Source organism: Ips typographus, linkage group LG11, assembly GCF_016097725.1.
Source record: "Ips typographus isolate SLU linkage group LG11, UJ_Ityp_2.0, whole genome shotgun sequence".
Lineage (NCBI taxonomy): Eukaryota > Metazoa > Arthropoda > Insecta > Coleoptera > Curculionidae > Ips > Ips typographus.
The window spans coordinates 4681351-4699492 of NC_138432.1; the positions used below are offsets into that span (position 1 = coordinate 4681351).

The following is an 18142-nucleotide window of genomic DNA, read 5'->3' on the forward strand; positions in this document are numbered from 1 at the left end:
ATTCAGTTTCTTTAGGGTTTTTTACGCTCTTTTTACTCTTTGAACTTTTCCCGTATCTCTACTAGTTACGGAGATATTGCACAGAATTTATTTTGATACCCAGAACTCCATTTTCATTCTATTTTGGGAATCTCAATCTTCATTTTCTTGAAAAAGTACCTCAAAATTTGGACTGTCAATATCTCGGCTGTTTTCAGAGGTACAAAAATGGTAAACCACTTAAAAATTCCATTTTTCTTCTTCTTTGCCGTGGTGTGCTCAACCAATACATTAGCAGCTTCTGATTTACAGGGTGAGCCAAAGAACTGGAAGTTGTTAGTTTGGTCACCCAGTAGGCAGTTTCAGGGGGAATTAGCAGGTTCAAAACTCGGATTCAGTTTCTTTAGAGTTTTTTACGCAATTTTCACATTCACATTTTTTCCGTAAATTTCCTAGATCAAGAGATTTTTCACAAAATCCATTTTAGGTGAACAGAAGCTTTATTTTCTTGAAAAAGTGTCTCAAAACTTTGTCAATATCTCACTTTGTTTTTTGAGGTACAGTAACGATAAAACTACTCAACAAATTTATTTTCAGTAGTATTCTCCAAATTCTTCTTAGCGGCCTCTGGTGTACAGGGTGAAACAACAAATATAAGTTGTGAGGGTTTGATTACCCTGCATGCAGTTTCAGGGGAAATTTGTCAGTACCGGTTTACACAAAATATTACCCGAGGATTAGGACTAGAATAATAAAGCTGAACAATCTATTAAACACAAACAACATTACTTGATTATTCTAAAATGTTGGCTAAGTAATAATTTGCCGGAAAATTAGCTTAACTTTCCAAAGTAATAAAATATAAAGCCTCGTCCACAAAGGCTGATTACGAAGCTAATTAAACTGTACCTCTATCAAAATTTGAACGTCGCGGCTCAGTTCCTAAAATCATTAGAGCAATAAGCAGAGATTCCAGAGCCTCGTTTTCAGTTTTATGAATATTCTCGGCATTTGCGGCTACCGAAAATGCCATTTCGGAATAGCATTTACCGATAGGTGGAAATTAATCAGGAGGTCATGTGGAATTTGTCGTTTTAATATTATTTATTTCCTCTTCTCTTCCTATATAGTGTGCCAGGATTGCTATAATAATCCCATAACCACAGGAAACAGTAACGTTCCTATCTAATAATTAAAGTTTGCACTAAAGATCGATGTTCGGCTACAGGTTTTCAAATATTTATACCGCCTGAACAAACGGGAAGTGAAACTGATCTCTAATCCATTATAATTTGGGTAATTGCTCCAGGTATCAGTTACCAAATTTGCCAGACTTGCGTTTACCTACCTAAATGTACCAGAAAATAAACTTTAACGAAGCCTGTTGGAGTTTCCTTCTCTTCGACACCCTCTTGAAAAACTTGTGGATGTGTTTTCTCTGTGAAACTTACCCGTCCAAGGCCAAAAGGTCGTTCAAATATCCTTGACCCGAATTTAGAATTCCAGCGATGTAGCAACGACGCAAACTATCACCCTTTATATCTGAGCTGAATTTTAATTACATCGGACCGACAGGGAAACATGCAGAATCCGGACTTTTGCTATTACAAATTTCCTGCATAAATATTAAAATTTACGGTCAGAGTTAGTACAATTTTGTTTTGTTCACACAGTACTGGAAAGTTATGTCACGGTGAGTTGAATCATCAATGTGAGTACAACTTAGTTTGGTCACCCTGTATGTAGTTTAGTAGGGATTTGTCGGTTCTTTAGAGTTTTTTACGCCACTTCCACTCCTTTAACTTAGTCCGTATCTCTAGTAGTTTAGGAGATATTTCACACAAACGATTTTGTGAACCAGAAATTCGATTTTCTTCAAATAGAGCCTCAAAATGTTGACTGTCAATATCTCGGCTATTTTTTGAGCTGCAGCAATGCTAAGTCACTCAAAATATCTAGTTTTTGTGTACTCAAAAAATCACCTTAGTAGATTCTGGTTTACAGTTTTGTCACAGTTTTTGAGTCACTCTGTATGCGGTTGCAGAGAAAAACTGTCGGCTCAAAGTTCAAATTCAATTAAGTAAGGAATTTCAGGAAATTTTTCACTCTTTGAAATTTTTTTCTGCAGCAGCAAGCAGCAATCTGGTTATTTCAAATTGCTTATTTTTTTTGAAAAAAGTGACTTTTTTAATGTAAAAACGCTTATTACACCCCTGGAAATTGAATCTAACTCGTCACACTTTGACGTAGTGGCAGTCAAATTGTCAAAATTACTTTCATAATTTTCAGAAACACGTCTTGTTGTAAACTGTATTAAACTGTAATTTTTGCAAATTCTAGGCAAATTTTAAAAGTTTTGACATTAGTGGCATATATCACGTGGTTTTAGATAATTTAGCTAGTCAGTCATGTGACAACTGTCATAAATCTCGGAAAAACGTTTTATATCGAATACTGCAAAAAAACTTTTCCAAATCATGATTTTCGCAACTTTTGAGCACAGTTTAACAGTTTTGACGTTTGGGACAGTTGTCACGTGGTTCTAGAACACTATATAGCTCGACGATCACGTGACAATTGTCAAAATAACGGTCATAAGCCGCAGAAACACGTCTCGTTTGAAAAACTATAAGAAAACTGTTAACGTTGATAATAATGGACTGTATTTATTTCTTTGATTTACACTTTATTTCAACTGAAATATACGGAGCAAAGGGGAGGCTCGTGTCCACCTTATAAGACTTGTAGATGCTCTGTCGGTCCGCGGTGTTGCCACTTCTCTCGCACCTCAACATTCCGCCCGCCTTGGAAGTACTCCGGTACTTTCGAAACTATTTAACTAACAACTAATATATAAATTTACGCTTTAAGTCCAATGCTACAAGAAACTTGAACAACTTGCTTATAACTAACTTAATCTAATATTATGTACTACTGTTTCCTTAAAACTTACATTATTGTCATTTAAATAAACCTAACAGTAGCGAAAAAAACAAGCCAACAGGCCTTTTACATATCCTTAATATCTTAATTATGATCGGTCTTCTGAGTCCAATCATCATTTGGCAAAACACAAAGCTTGTTTACACCTCTCGTTACGTTGTTATTTCTTACGCGCACTTTCACAACACGTACCACACCGTCCGCTCCAGGCATTAGTTCGGTTACTCGTCCTAGCGGCCAGTTGCAGGGTGGTGCATGATCCTCTTTCAAAATCACTAGCGATCCAATTTGGAGCAAATCTGAAAACTTCGTTTCCACTTGACTCTGGTCTGTAGTTCACATAAATATTCTTTATGCCACCTAGACCAATAGTGTTGACCCATTACTTGGAGATTCTGCCAGTGTTTTAAAACGGTTTTCTGGCACTTGAGTTAAATCTCTTTCTGGAAGAGCTGTTAAGGATTTGCCAATCAGGAAATGCGCAGGAGTTAAAGCTGAACAATCTTCAGGGTCAGACGTCATCGGACATAATGGACGCGAATTTAATATACCCTCGATTTGTGTCAAAATGGTCGCAAGTTCCTCGAACGTTAAAGTCTTATTACCAATTACACGTTTAATATGCGATTTTGAACTTTTAATACCGGCTTCCCAAATGCCTCCGAAGCTAGGCGATTTTGCTGGGATGAAATGCCATTGAATTAGTTCGTTTGAGAGTTGATTGGCAATAATTTCAGACTTTTGTTTTAAAAATTCATAAACAGCTTTAATTTCATTATTCGCGCCTACATAGTTGGTCCCGTTATCGGAATAAATATTTACTGGTCTACCTCGGCGACTAATAAATCGTCTAAATGCAGCCATGAAAGCCTCAGTGGTTAGTTCAGTGACGAGCTCTATATGAACTGCCTTGACGGACATACAGACAAATAAGCACATATAAGCCTTGTAATCTTGCTCCCCGAGTTTTTCTATCCTTGATATAGAAAGGACCTCCGTAATCAGTACCAACATTTGCAAACGGTGGTGAACTGTTTACTCGACAGGCAGGTAAATCCCCCATCAAATACTCTAACGGTTTTGGGTTCGCCTTAAAGCACACCACGCAATTGCGAACAATATTTTTGCAAACACCTCGTCCCGATATCGGCCAAAAACGCTCTCTGATTGAGCAAAGAAGCGTCTGGACACCGCAATGTAATAGTCGTTCATGTTCTTGCGTTATTATTAATTTAGTTAACCGATGTTTACTAGGGAGAATTATCGGGTGTTTTTTGTCAAACGATTGACTCGCGTTCCTTAATCTTCCTCCTACCCGAATTAAGCCATCATCAATGAATGGATATAAGGTTAACAATTTACTTTTTTTATTAATGGGTTTATTTCGAGAAAGAAGGTCGTATTCGAGTGAAAAACATTGTTTTTGAACGGCAATAATTAAACATTTTAAAGCTTTGTCAATTTCTAAAGGTAAAAGTGCTCCTAATTGTCTCTGATTTTCTTTAATATTTTTAGTAAACCTTAAAACGTACGCAAGGATTCTTACAATTTTCGGTAGAGACGAAAATCTATTTGTTAACTCTGTTATACATCGTTTTCTTTTGTTAATAACGTGCAAGTCAGGGAATTGCACTGTTCTGGTATAATTTCTGGCAAAACTTCCGTTGGTAAATTCCATTCAGAAAAATTGAGCTTGAGCCATTTGGGTCCAAACCACCACAACTTACTCTGACTTAAATCTGTTGCTAAAGCACCTCTTGACAATAAGTCAGCGGGATTGTCGCCTGAATTCACATGTCCCCAGTCATTGGCGTTGGACAACGTTTGTATCTCAACTTACCCTGTTTGCTACGAAAGTTTTCCATCTGGTTGGGGTACCTCTGATCCACGCTAGTACAATTGTTGAATCCGTCCAAAGGTACTGCTTACTGGGCTTTATTTCCAACGACTCGGCTACCTTTTTTACTAAATTACTCAACAGAACAGCTCCGCATAACTCTAGCCGTGGTATATTTATTTGTTTCAACGGAGCTACCCTAGACTTTCCACATAATAAATTTGCAACCCACTCCATCGAGGGCAACTGGCAACGAAGATACACGCAAGCTCCATAAGCTTTGTTTGACGCGTCGCAAAATCCATGTATCTCAAAAGCAACATACCCATTTATCATGGCATGTCTTGGGATCCTAATGCTACCAATATTGTCCAGATCTCGATGAAACTCACTCCAGGACTCCAGTACTTGCTGTGGTATTTGCTCATCCCAACCTACCTTGTGTTTCCATAAATCTTGAATGACTATCTTTGCCCTGATTATCAGAGGACCTAAAAGCCCTAAAGGATCAAATATCTGACAAATTATTGATAATATTGCTCTTTTACTAAGACACTCAACATTTAACATATTAGGAACATTGATTTTATAACAGATTAAATCATTGTTGGAATCCCAGTATATTCCAAGAGTTTATTTTGTTCTCCTTGGCCAATGTGTATCATGCTGACATCTAAACTTTCATCCAGCTCAAACCTTTTCAAGATGTCATCATCATTACATAACCATTTCCGTAGCGAAAACCCGGCTGATCTGAGAACTGAAGTTACGCTTTTTTGGAGTTCTAATATTTCTTCTTGGACTGTTCGATCCTGTAAGCAGATCATCCATATAAAAATCCCTTTTATTATTTTACTAGTATATGGATGCTCGCTTTCTACTTCTTCAGCCAAGTAAAATAAACATTTTACTGCTAGATAAGGCGATGAAGCATTGCCGTAAGTCACGGTATTCAGAGCATAAATCTTAAGTTCATCGGTTTCTGAAAAACGCCAAAATATCCTTTGATATTTTCGCTCATCTGTATCCACCAGTATTTGCCGATACATTTTTGAAATGTCGGCTGTCATGACATATAAATGAGTTCGAAATCTAGTCAATATAGAAAAAATATCTTGTTGTAAGGTCGGCCCTACATACTGGACATCATTGAGGGATAATCCTGTGTCAGTTTTGCAAGAAGAATCGAAGACTACCCTGCACTTAGTAGTTAGACTAGTCGTTTTCAAGACCGCATGATGTGGTAGGAAAAAACCTTCACTACTTCTTCATCACATTCTGACATATGTTTAAGTTCGCAATATTCTCTCATAAAATCGTTATACTCTACTCTAAGTTCTGAGTTTTTAATTAATTTTCGTTCAAGCAGCTCAAATCTTCGCTTGGCAATTTCTTGGGAACTCCCTAACATTTTTAGATTGGGCTTAAACGGTATTTTAACAACAAACCTTCCTGACTCATCTCTTTTGACAGTCTTTGTAAATAATCTTCACAAATTTTCTCACTCTCAGATAATATTTTAGTCTTACTTAATTCTTCCAATTCCCAAAACTTAACAATAATATTATCTGTTAGTGCGTCTGAATTTATCACCAAATTGCAATAATTAACTTGTGAAATTTGTGAACTGCCAGACATTCCTACTTCTCCTGCAATCACCCAACCAAATAATGTATTTTTTAATACAGGCAATGTTTTCCTAATGTCTCGTAGCCAGGAATTAAAATTCTCCAAACAATATCAGAACCCAACAGTAAATCTATGTCACTTACCTCGTTAAATGTAGGATCTGCCAATTTCATCCAAGTTGGAATTTTAATTATCTGTTTATTAAAACTGACAGTTGGTAATTTGCATATTATATTAGGTAAAACAAGACATTTTATTTTTTGCTGAAAATCACCATTACACGATTGAATAGTTAAACTTGCTAATTTATTTACATTTGTAACTGTTTGACCAATGCCTTTTACTATATGCTCAATTGGAGTCGATATTAATCCTAAACTGTCGCATAACCTTTCAGATAAAAAATTTGATTGTGAACCCCCGTCCAGTAAAGCGCGTGCCTTTATTATTTTACCATTATCTCCCATTAGTAAAACCATCGCAGTCGATAACAAAACTTGGGACGGTCCGCCCAATCGCGCAACGTCGCATTGCGATTCGATTATATTTCGATCGGCCCCGGTCCCAACGCGTGCAATGGCGGCGGTCGAATTCTCGGGTGATTCTATAACGTTTTCTTGAGCGCCAGCGGTTGGCACATTTGGTTGATTGTTAGGAATTTCTCGGTCAAAATGTAAAACTGTGTTGTGTGCCTTATGACATTTGAAACATTTTCTCATTTTGCATTTCCAAAATGGATGTGTGTCTCTAAGGCAAATAGAGCACAATTTTAATCTCTTTACTTCGGAAATGCGCCCAGCTACCGACAAACCCAAAATTTACTGCAATTAAATACACTATGTTCTTCATGACAGAAGTAACATTTCATTTTTTCAATAGCCGAAAACCCGTAGCCTCGAGTTTTCTTGCTAACTTGACTTTCACCTGAGGGTTTATTAAGTTTGCAGCTTTCCAACTTTTCCAGAATATCGCATTTTTGTTTTAAAAATGTATTTATATCATTCATCGTTGGTAAGTCGCCTGTAATTTAAACTTTCCCAATCGCGTCTAGTAACTGCATCAAATTTATTACACATAATGTATATAATTAAACGATCCCAAGATTCAGTTTCTTCTCCTAATGCTTAAGAGCCCGCAAATGTTTTGTGTATGTGTCAAATAAATTTCTTAACTCAACGTGTGACTCTTTAACAATCTTAGGATGTTCAAAAATATCTCGAATGTGACTGTGAATAATCATATTTTTGTTTTCAAAACGATCTGACAAACTTTGCCAGGCAACAGCATAATTATCAGAGGATACTTGCAACGACTTAATACTTTGAGCAGCCTCCTTCACTAAAGAAGCTCTAAGGTAATAAAACTTCTGTATATTTGTGAGTGTTTCATTATCATGAACCAGTGCTGTAAAAATGTCCTTAAACTCTAACCAATGATTGTAATCACCATCAAAGGTTGGTATTGATATTGGAGGTAATTTTACCATAGAGCGAACCTGATCGTTAGACGTTGAAACCAACCACTGATTCAGCATGAACCGCACTCAACCGATCCACTGCAATTAAACTCTCAAAGCGAACCTTTAAAATAGCCTTAACCTCGCCAATCAACTCAAATATATATTTTCAAACAAAGTTCTTTCATTTTCGCCTGCGTCGGAATCATCTAGCAACTCTATATCTGACTGTAGTGTTTCAAACTCTTCGAAAAGAGGTTCTGTTTTTTCCAACCTAACTTGTAACTGATTGTATACACTATCAGGAACATTAATTTTTCCTATAACATTTTCCTGTAAATAAGTTCTCAAACGAGTTAGCTTGGATTTTACAGCACCCCTTTTGGCTTTCAATTCCGTAATGTTAGCCATTTATGACACAGTCGAAGGTATATTTTACAAAATAATAAATAAACTCTACTTGCCGTCTGACCCGTGGCGCAAATTTCTTGAAATTGCGTTTTCCTTCAAGTGGCGTCAAGTGCACGACTGCACCGCGTTAATAACTTCGTCGATGTGGCCTTTAGTTTCACTAATATGGGCACTGTTTTTGGTTTATTCTTCTCCAAACTTCACCAAAATCCGGTCGATGGACCAATGTTAACGTTGATAATAATGGACTGTATTTATTTCTTTGATTTACACTTATTTCAACTGAATATACGGAGCAAAGGGGAGGCTCGTGTCCACCTTATAAGACTTGTAGATGCTCTGTCGGTCCGCGGTGTTGCCACTTCTCTCGCACCTCAACAACAAACTATATATTAAACTGTAATTCTTGCAAATTCTAGGAAATGTTGCCCAGTTTGACATTAGTGACATATATCACGCGGTTTTAGATATTTAGCTACTTAAGTCACGTGACAACTGTAATAAATATCGAAACCCGTTTTATATCGAATACTGAAAGAAAACTTTTCCAACCATAATTTTTGCAACTTTTGTTTAACAGTTTTGGCGTTTTGGGGCTGTTGTCACGTGGTTTAGAACACTATACAGCTAGACGATCACGTGACATGTCAAAATACTGTCCATCACGTCTCAAGAAACACGTCTCGTTTCAAAAACTGTTGTCATGTCAGTGAAGATGACAATCAAAAGAATTGTTTTGGTTACGTGAAGGATTAGCTGTAATTGGTCTGATTGGTCTGTTTCATATCGCACACTGAAAATTGTCTGTGATTGGTCTATTTCATATCGCACTGTTGCGGAAAGTAAAGGATGGATCTATACAGGGTGCCCGTTTTACAAGCCTCACCATGGGGAACTCGGTTATTTAAAGAGACACAAGGAAGTTAAAAATTATGTTTTAATTTTAAAAAGGTATCTTGAAAATAACTTCTGAACAATTCTCTGTTAAGTCACTTCTTCACGTGACATCATTGACATTTTCAAACCAATGAGCATTTGTTTTGGGAACGCCATATTAGACAGAATTTTAATTATTATTAGACAGACTTATTAAAATATATTTTGTTTTTTGTTACAGTTTAACTAAAATCACAAATTGTATCTTCAGAAAGAATGCATTTTACATGATATCAGTCAACAATTTAATATGGCGCCCATAAGAAAAATTAAAGTTGATCATGGTGATGATAATGCCTCGTTGTAGAGGAGGAAAAGTGACAATGATGGTAAAGTGTTTTTTTGTTTTCAGTTATCAAGTCAATTAGTAAAAAAATAATTTTCGGATATCTAAGGGAAAGTACTAATAATTTTTATTTTTTAATAAACGGCATTTTACTCAAATTGCCTACTTATTCGTTCTCTAAACTGTTAGAGAATTAACCAATATCCATGTAGGAGTAGAAGTAAAAATATTTATTAGCATAGGTATACACTTAGTTTCTTTTGAGGCAACAAACAACCATTTAAAGCTTGTCCAATTTATTAATTAACCAACACTGGAAGCCTTGTAATTTTTAATGGGGGGGTCCCGAGTTGTGTATTAAAAACTGTAGCATCCCCATGGCATCTAGTCGGATCAACCTTGTCCCAAATACCGAAACTACCCCAGTTTTGGCACCCTGAGACGTCAAATGTTTCTACTTGATTGCGGATTTTAATTAAGACTATCGGTCCAAGGTTTTGGACAGTTCGGAGGGTTAATTGTGGGATTAAATTGGAATAATCTCAGTATAAATACTTGTACCGTCCATCGAAAATTACCAGAGTGATTATTTTGCAGTTTTGTCCTGCACCAAACTCAATTACATAAAAGTGAAGAAATTATATGAAGCTAGTTCTTTGGCATATTAACAAGCTGTCCCATAAGTAAGTAAGTAGAAGATGTAATAATAATAATTAATAATAAATAAGTAAATAAAAATATAATTATTAATATAATTTCTAGTAGTTTAATTTTAATTGGGTCAAAATAATACATTGCTTTAAAATTGCTGTACTTTTTTCTGGTAAAGCCAAACTGAAATCCGAATATCTGTGATCCAATATTTCTTAACAAAACAGGTATACTTAGTTGGCATCCCTAAAATCACCGGTTTTCGAGCTTGCATTTAAAGTTTGCACACATTATTGCAATTTGTAATCTTCTTAGAGACTGAATACATCAGCTCATTGCCTCTCAACCAAATATTACCTGTCAAGATGATCATTTTTACTATTTGGTATGAAGAAACTTTTTAAGGCCTGATGATGGCTTAGAGCCGAAACTGGTACCGGCAATAAAAATTTTGTGCACAACGACTTAATTTTTTCTCTTCCCTTTCCTGAGTAAAAAACATTGGACCACTTTGAGGATTGGAACAACTTTACTTTTCATCTGACATAAGTTGTGCTAAATTGAATCATTTGGGTCCCAGAAATTATTTACCATTATGGGAACCCTGCTGTATAATTAAAAGTTGTAAATTCAGTTTGCAGATTTATTAACATAACTAAAAACTGAATTGTTAATAACGTGACTATCAGTGGTTTTCAAAAATTCCTCAGCCAGACTCAAATTAACACAAATTCAGTTCATAAACTTGAACTTTTTCTCTTTCCAATAATAAAAAGGAAAACCTTATTTAAATCTGTAAAGTCTCCAGGGCATAATAAACAGAAAATTACACCAAACAGTTCGGGCCAAGCTGGAGGTAATTTGTTTAGAGGTGTCGCCTTTCAAGTGCTTGCCTTCTCTCAACAAACTTTTCAACTGAGAGTCACTTTTTAACGACAAGTGCAAGCCATCCTGACCCAATTTTCTTTCTTCTTTCATTCTTTCAATCCTTTTTCGAGATTTAAATTTATTTTTCTGGACAAAACTATGAAAATCACTAGAATGACACTCACCTGTGAAATTTTAACCTGTCAGCAAGTGATTTAAACTTAACACTTTCACGCACTTTTCGGTTATTTAGATATCAAATTGAATCTTCAAAGTCGCCCTGAAAGCAAACCGCGACGTGTTATGGCCAGTCAATACTAAAACGGGGTATAACGATTCGAACTAAAAGTGAATTTGTTTAAACTACTTTGCCTCTTTTGGTGGAGTGGATCATAGAAGGTCGATTTTTCATTGCCTTTATACACGTTTTATTGTTTTTGCGTCTTGTGCTATTTGCAACAAATCAACGGTTATGTCATTATTTTGTTCATAATCAAAGTTTAATAGAATATTTAAAATCCCACTAACAAAATATGGTATTATTATCATTTTATTTTTTATTACAAAATTTATTATTATTTTATTGTTTCATTTCTGTAGATGAGGGAAAAAAAGCATAAATGAGAGCCACATGAAGAATCATTATCACAAATCACCACTATAAGTATCTTACATATGAATCTTTTTTTAATTGACGTACAAGGGTGGGGAAAAATTGCCTTTTTAATAAATTTATATACAGTGGTGACCCATTTAGAATGGAAAATACCCCTATAAAATTTTAGGTTATTAACCGATTTCAATGATTTTTTTTTTGAAATAATTAGGAATGAAATGTCTATTACGGGAGGAAAATTTAATATTTATTTCAGTTTTTCAGGTCATATTACGATCCTTTTTCTTGATAGAAAATGGAGAATTTTCATTAGCGATTTTTTTATTGAAAAATTACTACGCCACTGGATCTATCGTGCTTTCAAATAGCTGTGACCAAATTTTATTTTTTTTTTTTTGTAGTTTTTTTTTTGTTTTTTTTTTTAGAAATTAAACAATTAATAATTAATAATAAACAAGTAAATAGTAACACCATTTCTATGGCAACAGTTGATGCAGGGGTGTCTTTTTGAATTTTTGTGAATTTTAATTGTCATAACTTTGTTATAATGAATGGATTTTCATTGAAATTTGGTCACAGCTTATTTGAAAGCACTATAGCATCCGTGGCGTAGTAATTTTTTCAATAAAGAAATCGCTAAATTTCTCCACCATAATAGGACATTTCATTACTAATATTTCAAAAAAAAATCATTGAAATCGGTTAATAACCTAAAATTTTATAGGGGTGTTTCCATTCTAAATGGGTCACACTGTATAAAATTTAAAATTTTAAGTCGGTGTCTGAAAGCTCAGATTGACCAAAAGCTTTATTGCGAAAACCATTTCTATTTGTACCATCATTTAAGCAGATGACAAATACGGTAATTTTCAAATTTTTATACTTTTCTTCAAAACTGCAAATAAAATAGGAATTTAAAAATCCGCAAATTGAAATATGCTAACCTTTGTTCGAAATTACCACCATGCTTTTTTTACGTGATTATGGTCAATTTTTGCTTGTTACTAGTTTTAGTTCTTTTGGTAAAACTTATTAGGACAGTGACTTATTCAAGCAAATTTGAACCACCATTGACCTGATGGTTTTTTGGTTTTAGTAAAGCTTTCTATTATTACCTGCATGAAATGAAATATTTAAACCATCTGAAGATGACTTTTGACAGCAATCTGCTGAGATATCAAATCATATTCCAAATTATTATTCATACAATATTTGTTATCAATATTAGTAACAAGTAGAGATTAGAGGCAATTCATCACATCAATAAGCTATTATAGTAATCAAGTTTAAATTTTTTTTTTAATAAGTTTAAAATGTGCTGTTATACAGTGTGGTCCAAATTGGTGATGGGATATCGTTATCGTAAGAAGATACAGGACGGTTAAATGGGAAAAGTTTTAGGGAATTCAATGGCCATATTCATACCCGTTTTTGAATATAGATTATCATTTGCCGTTTTTCCGGAAAATTGGGAAAACGTGAAACACTGCATTTTTAACTTTCCTATAGGTCCTTAACGAAGAATAAAAATGTTTTTGAAAATGTTACCTTATTAGAGCACTTTTTGACGTAGAATACGATGGTGTAATTAGATCATCGTATTCTAACACACCATCGTATTCTACGTTAAAAAGTGCCCTAATAAGGTAACATTTTCAAAAACATTTTTATCTTCGTTAAGGACCTATAAGGAAAAGTTAAAAATGCAGTGTTTTCACGTTTTCCAATTTCCGGAAAACGGCAAATGATAATCTAATTTTAAAACCGGGTATGAATTTGGCATAGAATTCCCTAAAACTTTTCCCATTTTAACCGATCCTGTATCTCTACGATAACGGATATCCCCATACATGCTATCACCAATTTGGACCACACTGTATATTTTAGTTACAATGATATGAAATGTATGTCACTATTATTAAAATTTGTATTTTCAGTTGTCATTTATTTTCAATTATTGAAAAAAAATGATGTTTGATATCACGTGCGGAAAGTGCCTACCCCGCACTCGACTGATGCCCAAAACAACGCTCGTTAATGATACTTCAGTCAGCGTGTGGGAAAGTATCACTTTCCCGCACTTGTTAGAAAAATAACTATTCCAGCCACTTTTTCTTCTGGATTTGTTGCTTTTTACTGTACTTGAAAGGTATTTTGGAACACAGAACTACTCTATTTAAGACGACTCTCTTTGTTTATTTATGAAAAGAAAAAAAAGTGGAAAAAGTAACTTTACCGCATTAGGTTGCAGAAAAGTAACTTTGTTACACTCTGTACATCTCTGCTTTGCTTCTGCTAATTCAAAAACGCATCAAAATGTCGGACTGGCCGTTAAAACTGCCATTATTAAAAAAAAGAGGGCATTCTGACAGTCTGTCATCAAATATAGACATAAAAGTAGACGCTTAAAATTACAGCCTATAACACTGTAGTGGCGTTGCCTGGTAGGTTAACAGGGCAGGCCTTAATTAATTATTTAGTCTGTAATAAATTCCAGAACTTTTACGAGCGTTTAGTGGGAGTGGTCAAAACTACACCATTTCTAACTGCAATTTAATCATTTGAAATTCAGAAATCGTAAAGTATAATACAGTTTAATTTTTAACCTAAATTGTGTTATTTTTTTTCATAACATTCATTGTATTATAAGTATATTACATATTAAAGTGCACAGATAATGTATTTTATAGATTGCCTTTGAATGTTCTGAATTTTATTTCATGGATTCTGAATTTAATGTTTTTTTTCTAAATTACACTTGACCTTTTCTGAACTACATTTCGAAATGTATAATTTTGTGCTTACAGGATGATTTAAGCGGCCTAGTCAATAATATGATGCGATAAAATTAATGCATCTAATTGATTTAATTTGAGGGAAACAAAATAAAATATACCAAATATGATATTAATAATCTGGTCATATATTTATTTATATATAAATATACAATAATATTAGTACAGATATATTCTTCTTAAGTGCACAAATATGGATTTATAAAATCAATTAACGACCTTTTGATACTAGTCTATACAACGTAAAAAAAATCAACTCGCCAAGGTACTTTTAGAATTCTGTCGTCAACAATAATGACGAAAATTTGTGGGTTGAAACTCCCCGCGCAATTATCCGAGTCACAAAGACAAGAAAAAAAAAACAAATTCCCTAAACATCTTCTAAGTATAACGTTAACAACCTAACTATGTACACTTTTGTGTTCGGCGTTTTGTTGGTTTTGTAGTGTTACGTTAAGGCGACCGACAGTTTTCATATTTTAAGACACAAAAACAAACAAGATAATAATGTTGAGGAAACTTTGATTGATACGCTTTCTCACTAGTGGTGAGGGAATTTTTGATTTGGTAACACTGCCCGAATTATTGCTAAACGTTAAAATTTTTCAATTTTTGTCAACAAATAAGTTATTGTTTTACTAATTACATCGTCAGGGTGTAAAACTAGATCAAAACTTACCTTGTCAGTTCTATCCATTATAAGTTTAGTTGCACGTCATAACTCAAGTGAACCACTACTAAACTGAACCATTCTTTTTTGTGGTTTTTTCTTAAAATTTAAAGCAATATGCTTTAAATTTACTATCATGTTATTCTGGGTATTAAATTTCATCAAAATTAAACGTAAATTAGGATGTAACAAATTTCGTTCCTACCAACATAAAAACTTAATGAAATCCAAGTTTTAGACGGTTTTACAGTTTTATACAGAATAAAATCTTTGACATATCTTTTTTCCGCTGTGAATCATCATACTTTAATTTGGTTTTTTTCGTATAGGTACACTAATACGAAACTAATTTTGACTCATTTCTTCAACGCTTCAGAACAAATCGAATTATTACTGTGCCTTTTGTAAAATTACGTTAACTCGAGTAGGATAATAGAAAAATCACATTTTTGCAAAAACATTCTCTGAATTACCCCTGAGTGAGAAATGAAGCAAACGTCTAAAATCCACTGAGAATGAAATGAATGACTGCAGTAACTAGAAATATTTTAATGTATCAAAATCGACTTCACTTCCAAAATTGATTGCAAACGTGTCGAATAATTTATTTTACTGTTTGTTTTGAACTTGTTTGAACTCAATTTAGTATCATTATTCATAACGTTTTTTCACAGTAATGACGTGGCAACCTACAGTCCGTCCCAGAGCTAGTGGCAATGACGTAGTAATTGTCGTTCCTTTTCTATGCAAACTGAGCGAGTTGGAAATTTAACGTCATTGACGTATGTTATTTAACAAACTTTTCCAACTCGTGCTGGTCCGAAAATTTGACAATGTGTCATCTGATCAACATATTTAAAAAAACGAACCGGTTGTCACGTGACAAACTGTCAAATGACTTCGCGCGGAGATACTTTCGAACACAACCCTTATGCGTAAACCTCTTGAAAATTATCAAATTTTTTGACGTTTGTTGACAGTTTTGTTTGGAATTTATTGAATTAGTTTTTATTTCCTGTCAGAACATTGCAAACTTGCAATGTTTCTGACACAGATGTCACGTGACTAGTGTGCATGTTTCTATATAGCGTCTTCATGGTTGTCAACTGAAATTTGGCTGAAAAAGCGTTCTCCCCGCTTATTAATGGCCTTCTAAGTTCACGGTGCATGGTACGTTTACATTACAGTACAATTGTTACCGTCAGAGACTTTTCAAGTTGTAATTGCCTTCTAAGGTCACGTGACTGTTTCGTTTTACATTTCTGGCTTAATCTTAACCTGTCGAGAGGCTCTTTTCAGGCTTACAATTGGTCTATAGAGGTCACGTGACTGTTGTGCATGCTCTGTATGTCATTTTCATTGGTTTTAAGTGAAATTAGGGTAAAAGCTCCCCAGCTTATAAAGGCCTTCTAAACTCACGTGACTGTTTCGTTTACACTTCTAGCTTAATCTTAACCTGTCAGAGGGTTTTCAAGCTTTACAATTGGTCTACAGAGGTCACATGACGGTCTGTGCATGCTCCTGTATGGAATTTTCATTGGTTTTTTTTAAGTGAAAATTAGGTTAAAAAAGCGGTCCTCCCAAGCTTGTAAATGGCCTTCTAAAGTCACGTGGACTGTTTTGGATGTTGGTCTACACCTCTAGCTTAATCTTTCTTGTCAGAAGCTTTTCAAGCTTACAATGGTCAAAAGAGGTCACGTGACTGTTGTGTATGTCCTGTATGGTTTTTTCATCGTTTTAGCTGTAATTTGGGTTTAAAAAGCGTTTCCCAAGCTTGTAATTGGTTCTACAGACTACACGCGCCAGTTGTGCATGTTTTGTATGAAATTTCAAGAGTTTTTAGCTCTAAATTTGGGTTTAAGCATGGTTTCCACGCTTGTAAGTGGCCTTCTAAGGTCACGTGACTGTTTTGCATGCTCTGTATGGCATTTTCATGGTTTTAAGTGAAATGTTTAGTTTAAAAGCGCCTCCCAGCTTGTAAATGGCCTTCTAAGATCACGTGACTGTTTCGTTAACATTCTAGCTTAATATTTACCTGTCAATGGCTTTTCAAGCTTACAATTCGTCTACACGAGGTCACATGACGGTTGTGCATGCTATCTATGGCATTTCATGGCTTCTAGCTGAAATGTAGATTAAAAAGCGTTTTCCCACGATTGCAATGGCCTAATAAAGTTACTGGACTGTTTGGTTTACATTTCTAGCTTAATCTTTCCCTGTCAGAAGCTTTTCAAGCTTACAACTGGTCTACAGAGGTCACCATGACTGTTGTGCATGCTCTGGTATGGCATTTTTCATTGGTTTTAAGTGAAATTTTGGTTAAAAAGCGTCTCCCAAGCTTGTTAAATGGCCCCTTCTAAGGTCACGTGACTGTTTCGTTAACATTTCTAGCTTAATATTTACCTGTCAATGGCTTTTTCAAGCTTACAATTCGTCTACAGAGGTCACATGACTATTGTGCATGCTCTGTATCGCATTTTCATGACTTCTAGCTGAAATGTAGATTAAAAAGCGTTTTCCACGATTGCAATTGGCCTACTAAAGTACGTGACTGTTTTTGTTTACATTTCTAGCTTAATCTTTACCTGTCAGAGGCTTTTCAGGCTTACAACTTGGTCTATAGAGGTCACGTGACTGTGGTTATGTCCTGTATGTTAATTTCATATTTTTATCTGTAATTTGGGTTAAAAAAGCCGCTTTTCAAGCTTACAATTGGTCTAGAAAGGCCACGTGACTGTTGTGAATGGTATTTTCCTGGTTTCAGATGAAATTTTGGTTGAAAAGCGTCTTCTAGGTTTGTTTCCTGGTTGGTATATGTAATTTTGATATTTTCGGTAACCAAAACTGCCTAAGTATTATAGTATGTGCGAACAGCAGTTTATATTTGAGTTAATGCAATATTTTTATGTGGAAAACGAAGTAAATAAACTTCTTTTTCACCCTTCAGATCCATTTTGAAGTAAGCAATTATTTAGTTTTTATTGTATTTTTTCATGTTTACACTGATACTCTCATAAAAAAGATAATGAAACTTCATACCTAGAGAATACCCACATTTTTGCCTCA

At 34.7% G+C, this 18142-nt stretch overlaps 1 protein-coding gene and 1 long non-coding RNA gene across 2 annotated transcripts in view; both read left to right on the forward strand.

The window, feature by feature from the left end:
• LOC145735120 (hexosaminidase D-like) overlaps positions 1-18142 on the forward strand; it is a 132671-nt gene that overhangs the window by 14311 nt on the left and 100218 nt on the right. The gene's annotated exons all lie outside the window — the stretch shown is intronic.
• LOC145735176 (uncharacterized) lies at positions 16460-17634 on the forward strand. Its single transcript, XR_014179596.1, has 3 exons — positions 16460-16572; positions 17152-17331; positions 17520-17634. It is a non-coding gene; the product is annotated as an uncharacterized LOC145735176 (long non-coding RNA).